The sequence below is a fragment of the Harmonia axyridis genome, chromosome X (genome assembly GCF_914767665.1).
Source record: "Harmonia axyridis chromosome X, icHarAxyr1.1, whole genome shotgun sequence".
In the NCBI taxonomy this organism is placed as follows: domain Eukaryota; kingdom Metazoa; phylum Arthropoda; class Insecta; order Coleoptera; family Coccinellidae; genus Harmonia; species Harmonia axyridis.
This window is the reverse complement of record NC_059508.1, coordinates 32,112,393-32,122,392: the sequence shown is the minus strand read 5'-3', so window position 1 is coordinate 32,122,392 and position 10,000 is coordinate 32,112,393. Positions and strand designations below refer to the sequence as shown.

At 41.8% G+C, this 10,000-nt stretch overlaps 1 non-coding gene across 1 annotated transcript; it reads left to right on the top strand.

The window, feature by feature from the left end:
- The first annotated feature begins 3,320 nt into the window (after positions 1 to 3,320).
- On the top strand, positions 3,321 to 3,439 carry LOC123687274. Its single transcript, XR_006749009.1, has one exon. It is a non-coding gene; the product is annotated as a 5S ribosomal RNA (ribosomal RNA).
- The last annotated feature ends 6,561 nt before the right edge of the window (positions 3,440 to 10,000 follow it).

Genomic DNA, 10,000 nt, shown 5'->3' with positions numbered 1-10,000 from the left:
GCTATACATGTGAATATAACGACACGGTGATTCGAGATTCAACAATATTTGTCGCTCGGAACGAATTGAGTGGTTGCAAATTTTTTGTGAACATAACCCGCAACGGGCAGAGGATCACGATTTTAAGGTTGGTCGCTTAAAGGCCATTCGACTACAAAGAGACGAAGCGGACCGCGACCTCGCTGCATGAGGTTGACGAAAGCGACCCAAGATGCGAAAGCCGAAACCAACACACCTTGCCAGTACCCAAACGCCGAGGTCGGATTCGGGTCTACCACTTACCAACTGAATATCATCCTAAAAAGAACTCCAAACAGTCTAGGACAGGACCCATTCTCCACCCCTTCTATATATGTCAGGAGAACCCCGGATTCCCCTCCAGACACGATTTAGCAAACTTTTCCCGATCGATCCGACCCACCGAGGCCGTTTCGACCGTTCGCCGCGCCTACTAGAGCTGATTTCTTCGGACTCCGATCAGAAAATCCGCCGATGCATGTCGTTAACACCTAGTCCGCCTCGTCCGATCGATCGAGGCCGTTTCGACCGTTCGCCGCGCCTACTAGAGCTGATTTCTTCGGACTCCGATCAGAAAATCCGCCGATGCATGTCGTTAACACCTAGTCCGCCTCGTCCGATCGATCTAGGCCGTCTCGATCCACCCATCGCGCATCGAAAGTCGCATCTCTCGAACTCCGATCCGGAAATCGGCCGATGCATCACGTTAACTATTTCTTATATATCTAATATAATATACATCGAGACGGTAAGAATTCTTTTAATCGAAGATATACATATACTTCTCATCAATATCCAAAAGCTTATCGAAAAATAAATTACTCAACTTTTACGTGAAGAATCGTTCACCCAAACCTTATCCCCTATATATGTCAGGAGAACCCAAGGTTCCCCTCCAGACACGATTTAGCAAACTTTTCCCGATCGATCCGACCCACCGAGGCCGTCTCGACCGTCCGCTGCGCCTACTAGGGCCGATTTCTTCGGACTCCGATCAGAAAATATACCGATGCATGTCGTTAACACCTAGTCCGCCTCGTCCGATCTATCTAAACAGTCTCGACGCACCCAACACTCTTTCAAAGTCGGATTACTCGGACTCAATCTGAAAATGGACCGATGCATGACGTCAACACTTAGCCCGCCTCGTCTGATCTATCTAAGCCATCTCGACCCACCCAACACGCCTTCCAAGTCGGATCACTCGGACTTCGATCTGAAAATCTCCGGACTCATTTTTATGAATATCCCCAGTCAGTAAGAACGTTATTTCGCCAATATATACCAACAATAAACCATATTCCAATAGCTGAACCAAAAATATAATTCCCGATCCAAACGTTCTGCATCGCCCAACGCGACCACCTTCCCTATATATGTCAGGAGAGCACAGGGTTCCCCTCCAGACAACACTTACGCTCTATCCCCGACTCTCGGTCGATCGATAGGCCAGGTCAGCGGTGTCTGTTTCGGCCGAAGCTCGGACTTTGGTCAAAATGTTCCGATACAAAATTTGAACCAAGATAGATACAGATATGATTCCTTCTTAAATATACGTTGATTATCGAACAGAATATGGTAAATATTTTGCGATGACCGAGGATTTCATGAATTTTTTTTTTTTTTCGAAAAAATTTTCTATTATCGGAATTTCCTCAAATTTCATTTGGTTGCCTCCTAATGCTTATTAAAAATGATAACCAACAATCAGAATCATTATTTATCATTTATTTCAATTTTTATAATGAAAAACGTTCACGTCCTTTCGCGCCTCTCGATCGTCGTTTACGTGATGCATCGGTCAGCCCTAGTTTACGTGGTGCATCGGTAAGATCGAGTTCACGTTCTGCATCGGTCTGCCCGAGTTTACGTGGTGCATCGGTAAGATCGAGATTACGTGGTGCATCGGTAAGATCGAGTTCACGTTCTGCATCGGTCTGCCTGAGTTTACGTGGTGCATCGGTATGATCGAGTTTACGTTCTGCATCGGTGTGATCTAGTTTACGTTGTGCATCGGTAAGATCGAGATTACGTGAAGCATCGGTATGATCGAGTTTACGTTCTGCATCGGTCTGGACTCTGAGATATATTTTCGACGTGAAAATGTTCCGATACAACTTTTGAACCAGGATAGTTAGAGAGATGATTTTTTCTGGGATGTACGTTGATTGGGGAATGGATTGTGGAAAATAACTTGCCATGACCGAGGTGTTCTCGAATTTTTTTTTTTTTTCGAAAAATATTTTCTGATTTTGGATTTCACTCAAATTTGATTTCGTTGCCTTCTAATGTGTTCTAAAAGAGTAAATCAGTAATCAGAATCGAAAAATATTTTTCGGATTTTTTTTTTTTTGAAAAAAAATTTTCTGATTTTGGAATTTCCTCAAATTTGATTTGGTTGCCTTCTAATGTGTTTTTAAAGCGTAAATCAGTAATCAGAATCAATATTCATTGTCGACTTTAATTTTTATAAGGAAAAATGTTCACGTCCTTAAACGCCTCCCCATCATTAGCCCGAGTCCAAGTCGATGTCAGTCCCGAGCGGACGGTGTCAGATACTACCTATCGCCCCGGTCTGGACTTGGCGAGGTATTTCGACGTGAAATGTTCCGATACAACTTTTGAACCAGGATAGTTAGAGAGATGATTTCTTCTATGTTGTACGTTGATTGTGGAATGGATTGTGGGAAATAACTTGCCATGACCCAGGTGTTCTTGAATTTTTTTTTTTTTCGAAAAAAATTTTCTGATCTTGAAATTTCCTCAAATCTGATTGCGTTGCCTTCTAATGTGTACTAAAAGAGTAAATCAGTAATCAGAATCAATATTCATTGTCGACTTTAATTTTTATAAGGAAAAATGTTCACGTCCTTAAACGCCTCTCCATCGTTACCCCGACTCCAAGACGATGTTAGACCGGAGCGGACGGTGTCAAATGCGACCGATCTCCCCGGTCTGGACTTAGCGAGATATTCCGACGTGAAATGTTCCGATACAAAAATTTAACTGTGATAGTTAGAGAGATGGTTCCTTTTGTGATGTACGTTGATTGTGTAATAGAATATGGAAATAAACTTGAGATGACCGAGGTCTTCTGGGATTTTTTTTTTTTTTCGAAAAATATTTTTCGATTTCGGAAATCCCTCAAATTTCATTGAGATATGTCCTAATGTGTTCTTAAAACTTAAATCAACAATCAGAATTAATATCCAAAAGTTATTTCATTTTTTATAAGGAAAAACGTTCACGTCCTTTCCGCTCCCAAAAAGTGAGATATCATAGAAAATATCGCTATATTTGTTGTTTACGGCCATACCACGCTGAAATTGCCAGTTCTCGTCAGAACACTGAAGCCAAGCAGCGTCGGGCGCGGTTAGTACTTGGATGGGTGACCGCTTGGGAACACCGCGTGCTGTAAGCTTTTTTTTTACGTTCTGCATCGGTCTGCCGAGATAACGTGGTGCATCGGTATGATCGAGTTTACGTTCTGCATCGGTAAGATCGAGATTACGTGATGCATCGGTAAGATTGAGATTACGTGGTGCATCGGTAAGATCGAGTTTACGTGGTGCATCGGTAAGATCCAATTCACGTTCTGCATCGGTAAGATCCAGTTCACGTGGTGCATCGGTAAGATCGAGATTACGTGGTGCATCGGTAAGATCGAGTTTACGTGGTGCATCGGTAAGATCCAATTCACGTTCTGCATCGGTAAGATCCAGTTCACGTGGTGCATCGGTAAGATTGAGATTACGTGGTGCATCGGTAAGATCGAGTTTACGTGGTGCATCGGTAAGATCCAATTCACGTTCTGCATCGGTAAGATCCAGTTCACGTGGTGCATCGGTAAGATTGAGATTACGTGGTGCATCGGTAAGATCGAGTTTACGTGGTGCATCGGTAAGATCCAATTCACGTTCTGCATCGGTAAGATCCAGTTCACGTGGTGCATCGGTAAGATCGAGATTACGTGGTGCATCGGTAAGATCGAGTTTACGTGGTGCATCGGTAAGATCCAATTCACGTTCTGCATCGGTAAGATCCAGTTCACGTGGTGCATCGGTAAGATTGAGATTACGTGGTGCATCGGTAAGATCCAGTTCACGTGGTGCATCGGTAAGATGGAGATTACGTGGTGCATCGGTAAGATCGAGATTACGTGGTGCATCGGTAAGATCTACTTTACGTTCTGCATCGGTCTGCCCTTGTTTACGTGGTGCATCGGTAAGATCGAGATTACGTGAAGCATCGGTATGATCGAGTTTACGTTCTGCATCGGTCTGCCCGATATTACGTGGTGCATCGGTCTGCCCTAGTTTACGTGGTGCATCGGTTTGGACTTAGAGATATATTTTCGACGTGAAAATGTTCCGATACAACTTTTGAACCAGGATAGTTAGAGAGATGATTTTTTCTGGGATGTACGTGGATCGGGGAATGGATTGTGGGAAATAACTTGCCATGACCGAGGTGTCCTCGAATTTTTTTTTTTTTCGAAAAAAATTTTCTGATTGTGGAATTTTCTCAAATTTGATTTGGTTACCTCCTAATGTGTTCTAAAAGAGTAAATCAGTAATCGGAATCGAAAAATATTTTTCGGATTTTTTTTTTTTTCGAAAAAAATTTTCTGATCGTGGAATTTCCTCAAATTCGATTTGGTTGCCTTCTAATGTGTTTTTAAAGCGTAAATCAGTAATCAGAATCAATATTCATTGTCGACTTTAATTTTTATAAGGAAAAATGTTCACGTCCTTAAACGCCTCCCCATCATCAGCCCGAGTCCAAGTCGATGTCAGTCCCGAGCGGACGGTGTCAGATACTACCTATCGCCGAGGTCTGGACTTGGCGAGATATTACGACGTGAAATGTTCCGATACAACTTTTGAACCAGGATAGTTAGAGAGATGATTTCTTCTATGTTGTACGTTGATTGTGGAATGAAATACGGAAAATAACTCGCCATGACCGAGGTGATTACGATTTTTTTTTTTTTTCGAAAAAAATTTTCTGATCGTGGAATTTTCTCAAATTTGATTTGGTTGCCTCCTTATATGTTCTAGTAGCGATAATCAACAATCAGAATCAAAATCCATGGTCGGGTTTGATTTTTATAAGGAAAAATGTTCACGTCCTTTTTTACAACCCCGACTCATTGACGATGTTAGAACCGAGCCGGCGGTGTCAGATACGACCGATCGCCCCGGTCCCGATCGTCATTTACGTTGTGCATCGGTCTGCCCGAGATTACGTGGTGCATCGGTATGATCGAGTTTACGTGGTGCATCGGTAAGATCCAATTCACGTTCTGCATCGGTAAGATCCAATTCACGTTCTGCATCGGTAAGATCCAGTTCACGTGGTGCATCGGTAAGATGGAGATTACGTGGTGCATCGGTAAGATCGAGATTACGTGGTGCATCGGTAAGATCTACTTTACGTTCTGCATCGGTCTGCCCTTGTTTACGTGGTGCATCGGTAAGATCGAGATTACGTGAAGCATCGGTATGATCGAGTTTACGTTCTGCATCGGTCTGCCCGATATTACGTGGTGCATCGGTCTGCCCTAGTTTACGTGGTGCATCGGTTTGGACTTAGAGATATATTTTCGACGTGAAAATGTTCCGATACAACTTTTGAACCAGGATAGTTAGAGAGATGATTTTTTCTGGGATGTACGTGGATCGGGGAATGGATTGTGGGAAATAACTTGCCATGACCGAGGTGTCCTCGAATTTTTTTTTTTTTCGAAAAAAATTTTCTGATTGTGGAATTTTCTCAAATTTGATTTGGTTGCCTCCTAATGTGTTCTAAAAGAGTAAATCAGTAATCGGAATCGAAAAATATTTTTCGGATTTTTTTTTTTTTCGAAAAAAATTTTCTGATCGTGGAATTTCCTCAAATTCGATTTGGTTGCCTTCTAATGTGTTTTTAAAGCGTAAATCAGTAATCAGAATCAATATTCATTGTCGACTTTAATTTTTATAAGGAAAAATGTTCACGTCCTTAAACGCCTCCCCATCATCAGCCCGAGTCCAAGTCGATGTCAGTCCCGAGCGGACGGTGTCAGATACTACCTATCGCCGAGGTCTGGACTTGGCGAGATATTACGACGTGAAATGTTCCGATACAACTTTTGAACCAGGATAGTTAGAGAGATGATTTCTTCTATGTTGTACGTTGATTGTGGAATGAAATACGGAAAATAACTCGCCATGACCGAGGTGATTACGATTTTTTTTTTTTTTCGAAAAAAATTTTCTGATCGTGGAATTTTCTCAAATTTGATTTGGTTGCCTCCTTATATGTTCTAGTAGCGATAATCAACAATCAGAATCAAAATCCATGGTCGGGTTTGATTTTTATAAGGAAAAATGTTCACGTCCTTTTTTACAACCCCGACTCATTGACGATGTTAGAACCGAGCCGGCGGTGTCAGATACGACCGATCGCCCCGGTCCCGATCGTCATTTACGTTGTGCATCGGTCTGCCCGAGATTACGTGGTGCATCGGTATGATCGAGTTTACGTGGTGCATCGGTAAGATCCAATTCACGTTCTGCATCGGTAAGATCCAATTCACGTTCTGCATCGGTAAGATCCAGTTCACGTGGTGCATCGGTAAGATCGAGATTACGTGGTGCATCGGTAAGATCGAGTTTACGTGGTGCATCGGTAAGATCCAATTCACGTTCTGCATCGGTAAGATCCAGTTCACGTGGTGCATCGGTAAGATTGAGATTACGTGGTGCATCGGTAAGATCCAGTTCACGTGATGCATCGGTAAGATGGAGATTACGTGGTGCATCGGTAAGATCGAGATTACGTGGTGCATCGGTAAGATCTACTTTACGTTCTGCATCGGTCTGCCCTTGTTTACGTGGTGCATCGGTAAGATCGAGATTACGTGAAGCATCGGTATGATCGAGTTTACGTTCTGCATCGGTCTGCCCGATATTACGTGGTGCATCGGTCTGCCCTAGTTTACGTGGTGCATCGGTTTGGACTTAGAGATATATTTTCGACGTGAAAATGTTCCGATACAACTTTTGAACCAGGATAGTTAGAGAGATGATTTTTTCTGGGATGTACGTGGATCGGGGAATGGATTGTGGGAAATAACTTGCCATGACCGAGGTGTCCTCGAATTTTTTTTTTTTTCGAAAAAAATTTTCTGATTGTGGAATTTTCTCAAATTTGATTTGGTTGCCTCCTAATGTGTTCTAAAAGAGTAAATCAGTAATCGGAATCGAAAAATATTTTTCGGATTTTTTTTTTTTTCGAAAAAAATTTTCTGATCGTGGAATTTCCTCAAATTCGATTTGGTTGCCTTCTAATGTGTTTTTAAAGCGTAAATCAGTAATCAGAATCAATATTCATTGTCGACTTTAATTTTTATAAGGAAAAATGTTCACGTCCTTAAACGCCTCCCCATCATCAGCCCGAGTCCAAGTCGATGTCAGTCCCGAGCGGACGGTGTCAGATACTACCTATCGCCGAGGTCTGGACTTGGCGAGATATTACGACGTGAAATGTTCCGATACAACTTTTGAACCAGGATAGTTAGAGAGATGATTTCTTCTATGTTGTACGTTGATTGTGGAATGAAATACGGAAAATAACTCGCCATGACCGAGGTGATTACGATTTTTTTTTTTTTTCGAAAAAAATTTTCTGATCGTGGAATTTTCTCAAATTTGATTTGGTTGCCTCCTTATATGTTCTAGTAGCGATAATCAACAATCAGAATCAAAATCCATGGTCGGGTTTGATTTTTATAAGGAAAAATGTTCACGTCCTTTTTTACAACCCCGACTCATTGACGATGTTAGAACCGAGCCGGCGGTGTCAGATACGACCGATCGCCCCGGTCCCGATCGTCATTTACGTTGTGCATCGGTCTGCCCGAGATTACGTGGTGCATCGGTATGATCGAGTTTACGTGGTGCATCGGTAAGATCCAATTCACGTTCTGCATCGGTAAGATCCAATTCACGTTCTGCATCGGTAAGATCCAGTTCACGTGGTGCATCGGTAAGATGGAGATTACGTGGTGCATCGGTAAGATCGAGATTACGTGGTGCATCGGTAAGATCTACTTTACGTTCTGCATCGGTCTGCCCTTGTTTACGTGGTGCATCGGTAAGATCGAGATTACGTGAAGCATCGGTATGATCGAGTTTACGTTCTGCATCGGTCTGCCCGATATTACGTGGTGCATCGGTCTGCCCTAGTTTACGTGGTGCATCGGTTTGGACTTAGAGATATATTTTCGACGTGAAAATGTTCCGATACAACTTTTGAACCAGGATAGTTAGAGAGATGATTTTTTCTGGGATGTACGTGGATCGGGGAATGGATTGTGGGAAATAACTTGCCATGACCGAGGTGTCCTCGAATTTTTTTTTTTTTCGAAAAAAATTTTCTGATTGTGGAATTTTCTCAAATTTGATTTGGTTGCCTCCTAATGTGTTCTAAAAGAGTAAATCAGTAATCGGAATCGAAAAATATTTTTCGGATTTTTTTTTTTTTCGAAAAAAATTTTCTGATCGTGGAATTTCCTCAAATTCGATTTGGTTGCCTTCTAATGTGTTTTTAAAGCGTAAATCAGTAATCAGAATCAATATTCATTGTCGACTTTAATTTTTATAAGGAAAAATGTTCACGTCCTTAAACGCCTCCCCATCATCAGCCCGAGTCCAAGTCGATGTCAGTCCCGAGCGGACGGTGTCAGATACTACCTATCGCCGAGGTCTGGACTTGGCGAGATATTACGACGTGAAATGTTCCGATACAACTTTTGAACCAGGATAGTTAGAGAGATGATTTCTTCTATGTTGTACGTTGATTGTGGAATGAAATACGGAAAATAACTCGCCATGACCGAGGTGATTACGATTTTTTTTTTTTTTCGAAAAAAATTTTCTGATCGTGGAATTTTCTCAAATTTGATTTGGTTGCCTCCTTATATGTTCTAGTAGCGATAATCAACAATCAGAATCAAAATCCATGGTCGGGTTTGATTTTTATAAGGAAAAATGTTCACGTCCTTTTTTACAACCCCGACTCATTGACGATGTTAGAACCGAGCCGGCGGTGTCAGATACGACCGATCGCCCCGGTCCCGATCGTCATTTACGTTGTGCATCGGTCTGCCCGAGATTACGTGGTGCATCGGTCTGGACTTAGAGATATATTTTCGACGTGAAAATGTTCCGATACAACTTTTGAACTAGGATAGTTAGAGAGATGATTTTTTCTGGGATGTACGTTGATTGGGGAATGGATTGTGGGAAATAACTTGCCATGACCGAGGTGTTCTCGAATTTTTTTTTTTTTTTCGAAAAAAATTTTCTGATTGTGGAATTTTCTCAAATTTGATTTGGTTGCCTCCTAATGTGTTCTAATAGCGATAATCAACAATCAGAATCAAAATCCATGGTCGGGTTTGATTTTTATAAGGAAAAATGTTCACGTCCTTTTTTACAACCCCGACTCATTGACGATGTTAGAACCGAGCCGGCGGTGTCAGATACGACCGATCGCCCCGGTCCCGATCGTCATTTACGTTGTGCATCGGTCTGCCCGAGATTACGTGGTGCATCGGTCTGGACTTAGAGATATATTTTCGACGTGAAAATGTTCCGATACAACTTTTGAACTAGGATAGTTAGAGAGATGATTTTTTCTGGGATGTACGTTGATTGGGGAATGGATTGTGGGAAATAACTTGCCATGACCGAGGTGTTCTCGAATTTTTTTTTTTTTTTCGAAAAAAATTTTCTGATTGTGGAATTTTCTCAAATTTGATTTGGTTGCCTCCTAATGTGTTCTAATAGCGATAATCAACAATCAGAATCAAAATCCATGGTCGGGTTTGATTTTTATAAGGAATAATGTTCACGTCCTTTTTCGCCTATGTTCTTTTTCGACGTGAAAAGTTCCGATACAACTTTTGAACCAGGATAGTTAGAGAGATGATTTT